At 41.1% G+C, this 12,245-nt stretch overlaps 1 long non-coding RNA gene across 1 annotated transcript in view; it reads right to left on the bottom strand.

Moving 5' to 3' along the window:
• LOC132537550 (uncharacterized) overlaps window positions 1–12,245 on the bottom strand; it is a 233,266-nt gene that overhangs the window by 132,876 nt on the left and 88,145 nt on the right. The gene's annotated exons all lie outside the window — the stretch shown is intronic.

The raw sequence follows: 12,245 nt of genomic DNA, 5'->3' as shown, positions 1-12,245 counted from the left end.
CTCTATCACCCCTGTCCCTCTTGATTTCTGACTTTCCATATTCAATAAATAAAGACAATAATTTTAAAAGGAAGTAAATATCATGATGCAATGTTACTGAAGAAAGTCACATACAGACTTATTTATGATGATTAAGAGTTCAGGTTCCAGAATATAGTGCTTGAGTTCATATCCAGCTGTCTCCTAACAATTGTGACTTTGAACCACTTACTTAACCTCTCTGATGCTCTGTTTCCTCATTCACAAAGTAGGAAAAAAAATAATAGTAGCTTCCTAAAAGTTGTTTTCACGGATTAAATGAGTCATTATATCACATATAACTAACTACCTGTTACAGAGTACGGGTTTGCAAAGCTCTTTTATCTCTGCAGATGAAAAGGAACCAAACAAAAATAACATAACAGTATTAATCTCACCTATAAGGTGAGGTTATGAAATTACCATATTAGTTATAGTTACAGTTGTAGGCAATTTTATCGATCTTTCCATTTTACAAAGTCATTTTGCATTTTCAAGCCTTGCAGAGATCTCACTGTGGTTGTAGATTCAGATTTCATTGACTGGTCATGGTCGCAGACATCTTCCAGTGGAGGTGGCTTGTCTGTTAATGGATTTCCAAGTGATGGTGTGACTAACAAGCTAAGGAGGGATGTTTGCCTGCGATTCATGTAAATCCACTGAAAGACACTCTGAAAAAAAAATTAAAAACATCACAAATTGGTTTAAAGGAAATCATTAGCAGGGAGATACTGAGTGAAAATGATCTATGATGATAAGCAGTTAGATGCTGCTCAATTTCCAATAGCAGGAGAATAATTAATTTAAAGCAGCTACTAAAAGGGATACTACCAACACTTTAAAATTTAATTGTACATATTATGTAAATATATATTCACACGGAGACATGTAGGTTATGCTGGCGAAGAAGGCTAAATATTTTTGTATCTTGAAATAAAACTTAAGTTGCATTCTTGGGTCAGGGAGATAGCTCATCAGTTAGGGTGAGTGCCTGCACTGCCAAGCAGGAAATCCAAGTTAGAGCCCTGGGACAACAGGGCAGGTGCTATCGAAACAGAGAAAGCTTTGGTGCTATAGAGTCTCTATCATCTCTCTCTCTCTCTCTCTCTCTCTCTCTCTCTCTCTCTCTCTCTCTCTCCATCTCCCTCTCCCTCCCTCCCTCCCTATCTCTCTCCATCTCCCTTACTCACTCCCTCTCTCTCCCTCTCCCTCTACTCCCCTTCTCCCTATCTCTCTATCTCTCTCCCTCTCCTTCTCCCTCTCCCTCTCCTTCTCTCTCTCCCTACCTCTCTCTGAATGAAAAAGTATCCTGGAGTATAAAATCACACATGTGTGAGGCCCCAGCTCCACCACAGTGGGAAAAAGGTGTATTCTCGAACACTATGCTTCTCAGATTTTTATGCTAATATTGGAGGAGAGTCAGATTCTCCCAAAGTAGCTAGGGCCATGAATCGTCTTTATCTCTTTAGCTCTGACTTCCACATAGCTGTACACTGGCCACTACCTTGGCACCTTCTCCACGTGTGTTTCAGCAGCTGATACAAGCTAGGAAATTTATGCTGGCTTTTGGTTCCACATCTGGAAATACTGAGGGTCAGTTTTGATTCCTGGCACTGTGGTCATTTTCTTTTTAAACAAAACTTGAACATACCTCTCAGGCAAGCACTCTTCATTCCAGATGCCCAGTGACCAACTTCTTTCCAAAAAAAAAATGACGTGTTCAGACCACAGAACTAGATTCCCCAGTGTTTTAGCTTGGAAAAATCCAGATCTATGTAGGTCTGTGAGGCTCCAGTCATAAGGAGACATATTTTCAACAGTCCTCCTTAGATTAAATGTACCATTTGAAGTGTTTTTCTTCAAAAACCCTCACTTGTTTTGTCATTTAAAAACTTATTAAATGTGGCACTTGGGATCCCACTTGTCATGCTTTTCTGAGAGGAAACTGTTGAAAAGAAGCAAGTGGAAACTTTTTCAAAGACCAATTGTGGAAAATAGAAATAAGTTAAAGGAGGTTTTTTATCATTTTATTTTCATAAAAGGAAATGACCAGCTACAGGAAAACTGAAGTATCTACTTCACAACTTCTATAGAATTGCATTTATTTTTTTCTTTTGCTTATTATTTTTTATGATTCATCTTTCAGTAGATGGGAAAAAGAAAGAAAAAAAATACCTTTATTTTTGCTTTGACCCAGATAGAAGAAAGATAATTCAGTGAGGATATTTTTAACATCATGAAGTACTTATTTGATCAATACAAATTGTTATTCAGAAATACTGGACTACATTTTCCCCACCCCCCAAATGTCATCATTATTTATAGAGCTAGTTGCAGTCTCAGCTCTGCTAAAACCATTTCTGGGAGGCCCCAAAGTGCTTCTCCCAAGCACCAGCACACTGCTGCATGAGGGGTGTGTGTGCCTGTGTGTATTCATCGGTGTGTGTGTGGTGGCAAGTGTTACTCTTCAATTGGATTTTTGGGGACCTTCCTGTTGTGTCTTAGAACTGAGTGCTGTGAGTGACAGAGTAGCACAAGATAATCGTCTTCATTTCTCTGTGCCCATTAGATGATCCTGACATTGCAGGCCCCACCCCCATCTGCCAAAATGGGAACTCGGTGGGGATTTGATTCACCATGGCCAGTGAAATCAGACCACCCCTGAGAAGAACACATGGAGGTGGTATAGGGTCAAGAGATCCTCATCAGATAGAGACGTCCAGGCCCCACTGTCCTTGCCACGGGGTGGGGGATTCCGGAAAACTTCGAAAATCTGCTTTTGCCTAAAGTGCATGTGACACTGGGCAAGTAAACACACCATAAACCTGAGCATCTGACCTACACCCTTGGGTGGCATTTCCTTAGACCTCAAGTAGTTTGGTCAAAGAAACAAGCTAGCAGAGAGGATAAAGATGTGAATGCCTGCAGCCTGCAGCCTGACTGCCTGGGTTAGGACTCTGCTCTGCCACATAGTAGCTGGGTAATCTTGGGCAAGTTATTCAGCCTCTGCCATTTTTGTAATCTGCCATTTTTTTTGTAATGCATATTTCTTTGATTAAGAGAATCCACATGCACAAAGTACTTAAACCTATTGCTATGAAGTGCTAGAAAGTGTGTGCTGAAGGAAATGCATAGATTTGCAGAAACTCGGTTATTCCCGGTTTCACCTGTTTCCAGCCATGGAAATCTGTTTGATTTAAAAAGCAGCAGTGGAAGAAGGCTTCATGGTGGTCTGAGATCTTTCATCCTTGACTTTCAAATTAAAGTGGAACAACACTACCATTGAAAGCAGAAGCATTCGTCAGAGATCAGACATCCTTGCACCATAGACCTGGGTTATAATCTGAATTCAGCAGGTTACTATAGGGCTTGAGACAGTTTCTTTTCTTTCTTTTTTTTTTAAAGATTTTATTTATTTACTAGTGAGAAACATAGGAGGAGAGAGAGAAAGCCAGACATCACTCTGGTACATGTGCTACCGGGGATTGAACTCAGGACTTCATGCTTGAGAGTCTGATGCTTTTGTGCCACCTCCCAGACCACGAGACAGTTTCTTTACTTTTCTAAATTCAGTGTATTCATTAGTAAACTGGGAATAATATGAACCTCTCAGGGATGCTGTGCATTTAAGAGAAGATTTTTGTGGAAAGTCCTTGGCACAGAGTCTGGTGGGAAAAGTTAGTTTTCTTCCCTGATAAGATCCAAGCTTTATCTTTTTGCTGTAACCTTCTCTGTATTCAACTGATTCTCTTACAACATCTAAAATCCTAGTTTAATAATTCATAATAAATTTGAACCTTTGATGTGAACAGATGAAACTTTCTTTTAAGTCCTAGGGTGTTGTTACTATTAATATGTTTCTTAAATCATATGTTCATGCCTTCACTTAATCTGAATCATTTTTCCAGTAATACTGAGATAATCCTACAAGCTCATGAAAAACATAAAAGTTGCTTAGGCTATTTGGAGAAAGTACATTTCAGGAAAATCTAGTTTGTTGTTCTTTAAGATCTGTCACCAAATGTGTCCCAGGGATTCTCTCACACTTTGTTGTTTCCAGAACTCCACATCATTAGGCAGATGTCTCCCAGAGATGTTTTTTTTTTTTTCAACAGGGTTTTGTTGTTTTTCTTTGTAAAGCAAACTTTTTAAGAAGGGAGTTTTTCATTTCATTTCTTAAACTCCAGATGAATATTTTGTCAAAATTGCCCATGATTTTCAGCTGCCTAACATTTGTTTCACATATGGTCATTCTTAATATAGATTGCAGATTTCTCCCCAATGTCAAGTTGAAGACCCTAAGTCCTCCTCTAAGACCTATTAAAATATTAAGCTAGTTACTCTCTGTGGGATGTACTGATACAGAAGCGCCCATGTTTGTTTTTACAAGGGAATAATGATTTCCCTCATTCGGTTACTCTACTATGTGAATGTTTCTCTAGATAATTCACCAGACTAACAAGCTATCTTTCCTGGAGAGGACTTCAACCACTTTGATGTGCTGACCACTGTGTGTTCCTACCAGACACACATTCAAATCATAAATTCCAGGGACCTTATGGACCCCCTGCCCCAGAGACACTCCCAGTGATGGAGACATGGTGTTCCCTCTTCAACTGGCTTACAGTTAGCCCTTGTTGCACAATGCTCCACAGAAAAATAAACAGGTTTCCCAGTCAGGCAGTCAAGGAGAGTCTTCAGGAAATGTTGCTAATTGTTTCCCTCTTAGAGTCACAATGTCTATTGTTGTTGTCACCCATTTCTTAGTAAAGAAATACAACTTTAAGGGGGTTGGGGGGGTAGCACAGTGGGTTAAGTGCACATGGCACAAAGCTCAAGGACCTCAGTTCCAGCCCACAGCCCCCACCTGCAGGGGGGTCACTTCATAAATGGTGAAGCAGGTCTGTAGGTGTCTGTCTTTCCCCATCTGTCTTCCCCTCCAATCAATTTCTCTTTTTCCTATCCAACAACAACGACAGCAAACAACAACAACAACGATAAACAACAAGGGCAATAAAAGGAAAAAAAAATGGCCTTCAGGAGTAGTGGATTCATAGTGTAGGCACTGAGCCCCAGCAGTGACCCTGGAGGGAAAAAAAAAAGAAAAAAGAAAAAGAAATTTAACTTTACCTGGCACAACCAGAATGAGTTAACCTAGACCACTTTCTTTCAATATTATCTATTGAAAGATTGGCAAGGGGGTTTGGGTGGTAGTGCAGAGGGTTAAGCACAGGGCACGAAGTGCAAGGACAGGCATAAGGATCCCAGTTCGGCTCCCCCACCTGCAGGGGGGTCGCTTTGCAAACAGTGAAGCAGGTCTGCAGGTGTCTTTCTCTCCCCCCTCTGTCTCTACTCCTCTCTCTCTATTTCTCTCTGTTCTATCCAACAACAACAATATCAACGGCAACAATAACAACAACAACAAAGGCAGCAAAATGGTCTCCAGGAGCAGTGGATTTGTAGTGCAGGCACTGAGCCCCAGCAATAAACCTGGAGGCAAAAAAAAAAAAAAAAAACTTGGCAAGTCCCGGAAATACTATTTACATTAAAGAACACTATGATTCTAAGCTGGTAGCAAACATTCCAGGAAATGACCCATGGTACCCATTCTCTCATCTTCCATCTTCTCATCACCTCCACACACACATATTTCCCTGGTGCTGACATATATTGATAGATACTACTTTTTAAAGCCTTGTACAATGATGCCATAAGAGTGAGCATGCTAGAATGAAATACTATGCAGCCTTTAAAAAGAACATTCTTCTTCCCTCTCGATTTCTGGCTATCTCCTCTATCCAATAAATAAAGATAATTAAAAAACTTATTTTAAAAAGAGAGTATTTTTCCATTGTAACAGCAAAGATAAAGCTTAAAATAAAGCCCAGCCTCTTTCAACATGTTCTAGTGATTCAGCAAGATCCAGTTCCCATATTTACTCAGATTTACTCTCTACCATTCCTGATTCACCTGTTGGAATCTATTTATTTGCAGAAGAAAACAAAAATAATAATTAATTAAAAAATAAATGAAATAAACTGTTTCTAAGACTTTGTGAGAACTATGGTGGTTAAAAAGAATAGAACTTTAGTAGTGGATGCAGTATGAAACTATACCCTTGAAATCTTAGAATTTGGTAGTAATCACCAGTGATAAATCATGAATTAAAAATAATATTAAAAGGATCAAGTCACTTGTAATTTTCTCCCAGTTGCCAGAATCCACTTTCTGTGAGTCTCTTTGACATTCTCTAAATTTATGAGACCCTGACCCTTACCACAGGCTGTGCTGTGATGATTCTATCTCATCCCTTATGTCATAGTCTAGACATCATTTCTTCCAAGCCTTCTCTGGTCCTTCCACAAAGCTGGGTTGGCTGGCCCTTCTCCAGCCTCCCTGAAGAATTATAATACCCATTTTGTAGCATTCCCTGCACTTCATTATAATGGAGACTGTTTATTGATCTGTATTCCCAGCCCCCCAACCCCGCCCCAATCAGACTGCAAACTCTACAAGGGCAGGACTCTTTGTGACTCATCACTGAATCCTCGTGGCCTAGCCCCACACCCCATAACATGGCAGCTATCCAGTAAGCACATGCTGAAATGGCTGCATCATTCAGTAGACCAGTTTTAGTCATGCTGCAAACTATGATAGTAACACTTGACCACTAGCTGCTTAAATCTCAAATTCTCAATTCCAGATCTTTTGTGTGAATGGCATACAAGCCACCTACATGGCCCCAAATCACCTTCCTTAAACCCTTAGAAGGTATGGAGTATCACCTCTAGTGGCAAAAACAAAGTTCAACTTCATGACTCTTCCTCTTCTGTGCTTCAAAGTACCCAGAAACTAAGGTTATGCTTTTCCTCATCAGATTTCATGCTAAGTTATCAGATTCAATACTATTTAATTGAGCCTCCACTAAACCTTGCCAGTTTTCTGACAAAACATGCATGCTCAAGGCCTCTGAGAAACCCTCGTATATTGTCTTGTTGCATAATAAAAGACAGATACACACAATCACATACCAGCTCAACAACACCCTCATTCTGCTGTCCTTTTACAAACTAAAGTTCCACCCAGCTGCCAAATTCATATTCTAGTAGGATGACAAGAAACTATTTCCCTAACACAACAATGAATCAGTCTGTGTCAGACAGGACTGCTCACCACATCACCCTTCCTAGCTGGAAAGCAAAGCTGAGAAGCTGGATGGTTTCAGAGAAACAAATTGCTCCTGGCTGCAGAATGAGATGACTATGTAGGTGACCAAGAAAAACATAAAAACACCCCCTAAGAGATGAATTACTTGAAATTAGGAGGCCTACATTCCTGGGGCTAGATAGTAAAACTGGTTCACTCCCTCCCACCCCCACCTTAAGACATGATTCTAAAATTAGTCAGAATTCCAGGATTTGTGCTTTGTGGGGGGAAAAAATCATGTTAATCATCACAGGGACAAATTGTAAGCATGGTGACTATAGGAAAAACCTTCTGACTAATATTAAGAAAAAGTTCTCTCCCTAACTCCTGCCACCAACCTGCTGATTAGAATTGTAGAATAAGTTTGGGAAGCAATATGGGGAGTCTAGGAATGGGTGTGTAGAAAGACTCCCCTCACAATTTTGAATGATCAGTAACTATATGTTCTATGCTTTTCAGTTCACTAAGGTGTTCAAATCCTAGTAAGACAATCCATTTTTTCCTGGGCTATAAATTATCTACCCTAAGAAAAATATATTAAAGATTACAGGAGATGACTTGCTGGGAACACTGGTATGTTAGTTAAGCCCATACTAGTAACTGAAACATAAATTCCCAAGTCCCTATGACTTGATAACAGTGGGTGTTTAGAAAGGATCACTGGGGGAGGGCTGCATCAGTCATTCAAAGACCTAGGTTGATGGAAGCTCTAAAATAGCATGGGTCTTCCAAAGGCACCCTGGGGTGTGAATAAAGTTGGCCTGTGAACAAAGATGAAAAAGGTCAGGGAGGATATTCCTGTGGTCAGAACTGAAAATAGCATAAAGCACTTTTACTCCCCAAACTCAGGCACTTGACCTCATGTAAGCACATAGGAAGTTGGGCAAGTTACCTTGACAATGGGCTCAGGAAGTAGAGGAAATAGATTCTTCTGAGCATATTCCCCTCTTGACCATTGCCCCAAAACATTAGCTACTGCATGTCCATGTTACTTGTTCTTTGGCATCAACAACCTCTTCCAATGGGAAACAATCCAAAGTCCTATTCAACCACATAAAAGTCCAGCACTTCCAGGGGATGGAGAGTCCTTTCCATCTAACAATCATATCCAGTGTGGGGAGCAGAAGGTACAGTTATCATAATGAAAACTCAAACATGCAGTAAAATTATGGCAGAGCAATGCTAGGCTTTTGCTGTACAAGTATTGTGAAAATTGATGCTCTGGATATAGGAATTTTTTTTTTCATGCAAGAGACACAGAAAAGGAGAGAGGCAAGGGTTCTGACATTTGGTGATTCTGGAGAGTCAACCTCTGGGGCACTTGTTGCCTGGAAATAATGTGGTGTGTGTGGTGGGGGGAGTAATTGAGAGTTGATGATCTTAGTATGAACCTGATTCCATTTGTATTGGCCTGTTCCTTGCATCTAAGTGAGGGTTCAGAGGGTTTATGGGTGTGGTTATTATAGCCAAATTATTCAAATTGATGCTTTAGAAAAAAAAAATTCTAGGGGCAGGGAAGTGGAGCTCCTCGTTGAGTACACATTATCAAGAGCAACGACCTGAGTTCAGGTCCCAGTCCTCACCCACAAGAAGTGAAACCCTCTGGAACTCTAGGGTTTACTGAGTACAAGGTCTAAATTCATATAATAATATAATCACTATAATTTACTGAACATTTTTATATCACTACAAAAGGATTTATATGTGATATCTCTCGCAGTCATGACAATCCTATCAAGTTGGTCCGAGTATTCCCATTTGACTGATGAAAACACTAAAATTTAAAGAGTTGAGATTAAATAACTCATCCAAAATATACACAGAGTAGATTACAAATAAGTAAAGGAATAGCTGAAGTGTGGTGATCATTGGCAATGACCTAGCAGTACTATTTGGAGAAACAATGTGTCAAATCAGAGACAGGGGGCGGTGGAGAGAGACTCCTCAACTGCTGTGGCCCCTTAGCAGTGAGAGAATATAGGCCCAGCTTTTCCATATCTCTAGTCTTTCAGGAGAAGACAGAGGCCCAATTTTTAATGTGAATTTGCAATCTTGATGTTAAAAGTTGGCAACTATTAAAAAGTCTTTCAGCTCTCAGCAGCCAAACAAAATACAGCTGTGGACTGCATTTGACTTGTAGGTCTGCTTTTTGTTGCAAACTTCATCCTCTGTCCTGGTCAACTGGGAATCATTTGGGGTCCTTTGTTCTCTTAAAGAAGTATGGCTCCTTTACCCAGAGTCCTCGAGGCCAGAGAGCTTTAAATTATCATGAATGGTTCAGTACCAAGGAGTAATCACTGGCCACCCAGCTACCCTCGGAAATACAAATATCCATGATGTTACTCAGGGGACATTCATGTGTACCTTGTGAAGTCATTATCTTTTGTCATTTTGGGGACCCAGATGACATGGAGGTGCCCAAGAAGGAGATACAAGAAAGAAAAGGAAAACCAAGTGAATGCTGGAAGAAAGACCCTCCTGGGCACCCTGCTGAGTACTGCCCACCCCCATCATGGACCTCTGTCTGTTTTCACCATTCAGACCCCTGAGGCCCAGCACTCAGAGCCTCAATTCACCATCCTTCATTTCTGATTTCTCTCCTCCTAGGAGATAAGGACTACCCAAGACCTCTCGGTGTGTTTTACATCAAAGGCCACTGAAGGTTCCTGACAGGCTGGATGTCAGTGCTGTAAATAAACCATTAATCACTCTGCCATTTCATGGACATACCCTTACCAAAGGGCATGAACTTTCTCCAGGTCACTAATATAAACCACATCTTCCCTGAGCCAATGGGGGAGACAGAGCAGGCGTCAGAGCTGAGAGGGCAGGCTCCTTCATTGACACACCATTATTTTCCTCTTAACCTTGTAGGTCATTGTTACAGTCCCTGGGGACTGTAAATGATCAATTAAAAGGGAAATGGCTGAAATGGATTCAACAAATGAAATCACAGTTTGGGGGGGAGGGGTGTATACCACAGGGAAGTACTTCTAAACTCCTCCAGAACATCCCACCTTTAGGTCCTGTGTCTGGGAAAGAGCATAGGGACACAGGAGGGCATGATTTTGCCACTGACCTAAACAAACAAGCCTAAACAAACAAAGAATCTCATTGTCTGAGTCCCAAGAACTATAACAAATGAAATGCCTTTCAAGACCAGAGTACCTCCTCCTCATAATGAAATCATGAGGTCACTAGCTCTATGGATCTAACTTGGCCAACATTGCCCATTGAAGGCTGTGTGTTCAGTGCAGACTCACTCCCTGAGCTTTTCCTCTGGGCAGGCCCTCTAAGCCTGCCCTGTGAAGACAGCTGACGTCCCTGCTTTCCTGGCATTCACATTCTTGTCAAGACAGGCAACCAATAAACAAGGCTGATAAATTCAGATAGGGCTAATGCTTGAAAGAACATAAAACAGGAAGGTGGTATCAACAGTGATGGAGGACTGGCTATTTTTGTTTAAATGGGAAGACGAGAGCTTTGGTTCACTCAGCAACCATACATAATAGTATGAATGGAAGGGGCTGGAGGAAGGAGAGAAAACCAAAGAAATGGAAGGAATAATGTTTCTGCTTGCAGGACCTTATAAGTCTAGCTAGAGAGATGAGATAAGTTTATAAGAGTCCACAGAAATTTAAAATGTGGAAAAAAAAAAAAAAACTCCACACAAACCAAGAAACTTAAAAGCAGTGAGCAAGGCAAGGGAGGCTTAGCTATTGAGAAGAAATAGTCTCTGTAGATTATATGGGAAGAGTGGCAGAACATTTGATCCTTCCCACTGAGGACCTGGAGACTGGAGTCAGAATTTGCTCCAGTGCTGCTAAGAGCCCCAAGCTGAATTGTCAAGCAGGAGAGATAACAGATGGTAAAGGAAGGGCAGAAAAGAAATAATACTGCTCTTCATATACATTCTGAACACCTTGCCCTGACCTCCAAAGCACCATTTCCTGCCTCCCCACTGCTTCTCTGTCTCCTTCATTCTAGCCACACTAGCCTCCCACAAACACTCTTTGTCCATGGGACTTGGCATGTACTGGTTCATTTATTCAGGTAATGTACATCTTCAAATACCTCCCCCTTCTTTTTAACCGGATCTTGGTTCTGCTACTTGTCCCTACCGTGAGGTCTTTACTGAGAGTCCTTCCCAAAATGGCTACCCACTTCCCAATCCCTCTCTTACCTCACAAGGATGCATTTTCATTAGTATATTACATGCTTTGTTCCTTTATTTGTCTGCTTATGTTTCCCCACCTAAAAGTAAGCTTGGTTAGAGCAGGATGCTGTATACTTCCCCCCCTGCTGCTTCCCCACTGCTAAAATGCCACCTGGTACATAACAAACATTTAATAGATGTAATTGACCCTTATTTAGCGTCATGGAGAAATTCTTGGAAACTTCACTTTAAGCAAAAGCCATGTCTAATGCCGCCAAGTTTACCTCAGATGAATTGCTGTAAACAAAAGTTAAGTTCCTACTACACATTTCTGGTCACAAGAACATCACCAAACTTCTAAGTAAAGGCTCCAAGCCCTTCTATTATATAACAGCCTTCTGTATCATTAGTTCATTCATTTTACAATTATTTATTCTAGTTCAGAGTAGCAGGTAGCCAGAATCTATACTGAAAACTCAAAATATAAGGCAGGTCAGCCCTGGGCAGAACAATCCTCCCATTACAGGTATACCACACGCCCACAGTCACTAAGATGGAATCACTGAGACCAGCCAATGAATGTCACATGACATCACTGGGATATGGGAGGAGAACAGAGTCCCTGAAGAAAACCATGGGGAGTTAAGCACATGTGGCACAAAGCGCAAGAACAGGCATAAGGATCCTGGCTCTAGCCCCTGGCTCCCCACCTGCAGGGGAGTCACATCACAGGCAGTGAAGCAGGTTTGCAGGTATCTGTCTTTCTCTCCCCCTCTCTGTCTTCCCCTCCTCTCTCCAACAACGATGTCACCAATAATAACTACAACAATAAAACAACAAGGACAACAAAAGGGAATAAATAAAT

This window comes from Erinaceus europaeus, chromosome 3 (assembly GCF_950295315.1).
Source record: "Erinaceus europaeus chromosome 3, mEriEur2.1, whole genome shotgun sequence".
Lineage (NCBI taxonomy): Eukaryota > Metazoa > Chordata > Mammalia > Eulipotyphla > Erinaceidae > Erinaceus > Erinaceus europaeus.
This window is presented reverse-complemented; position numbering and strand designations above follow the sequence as displayed.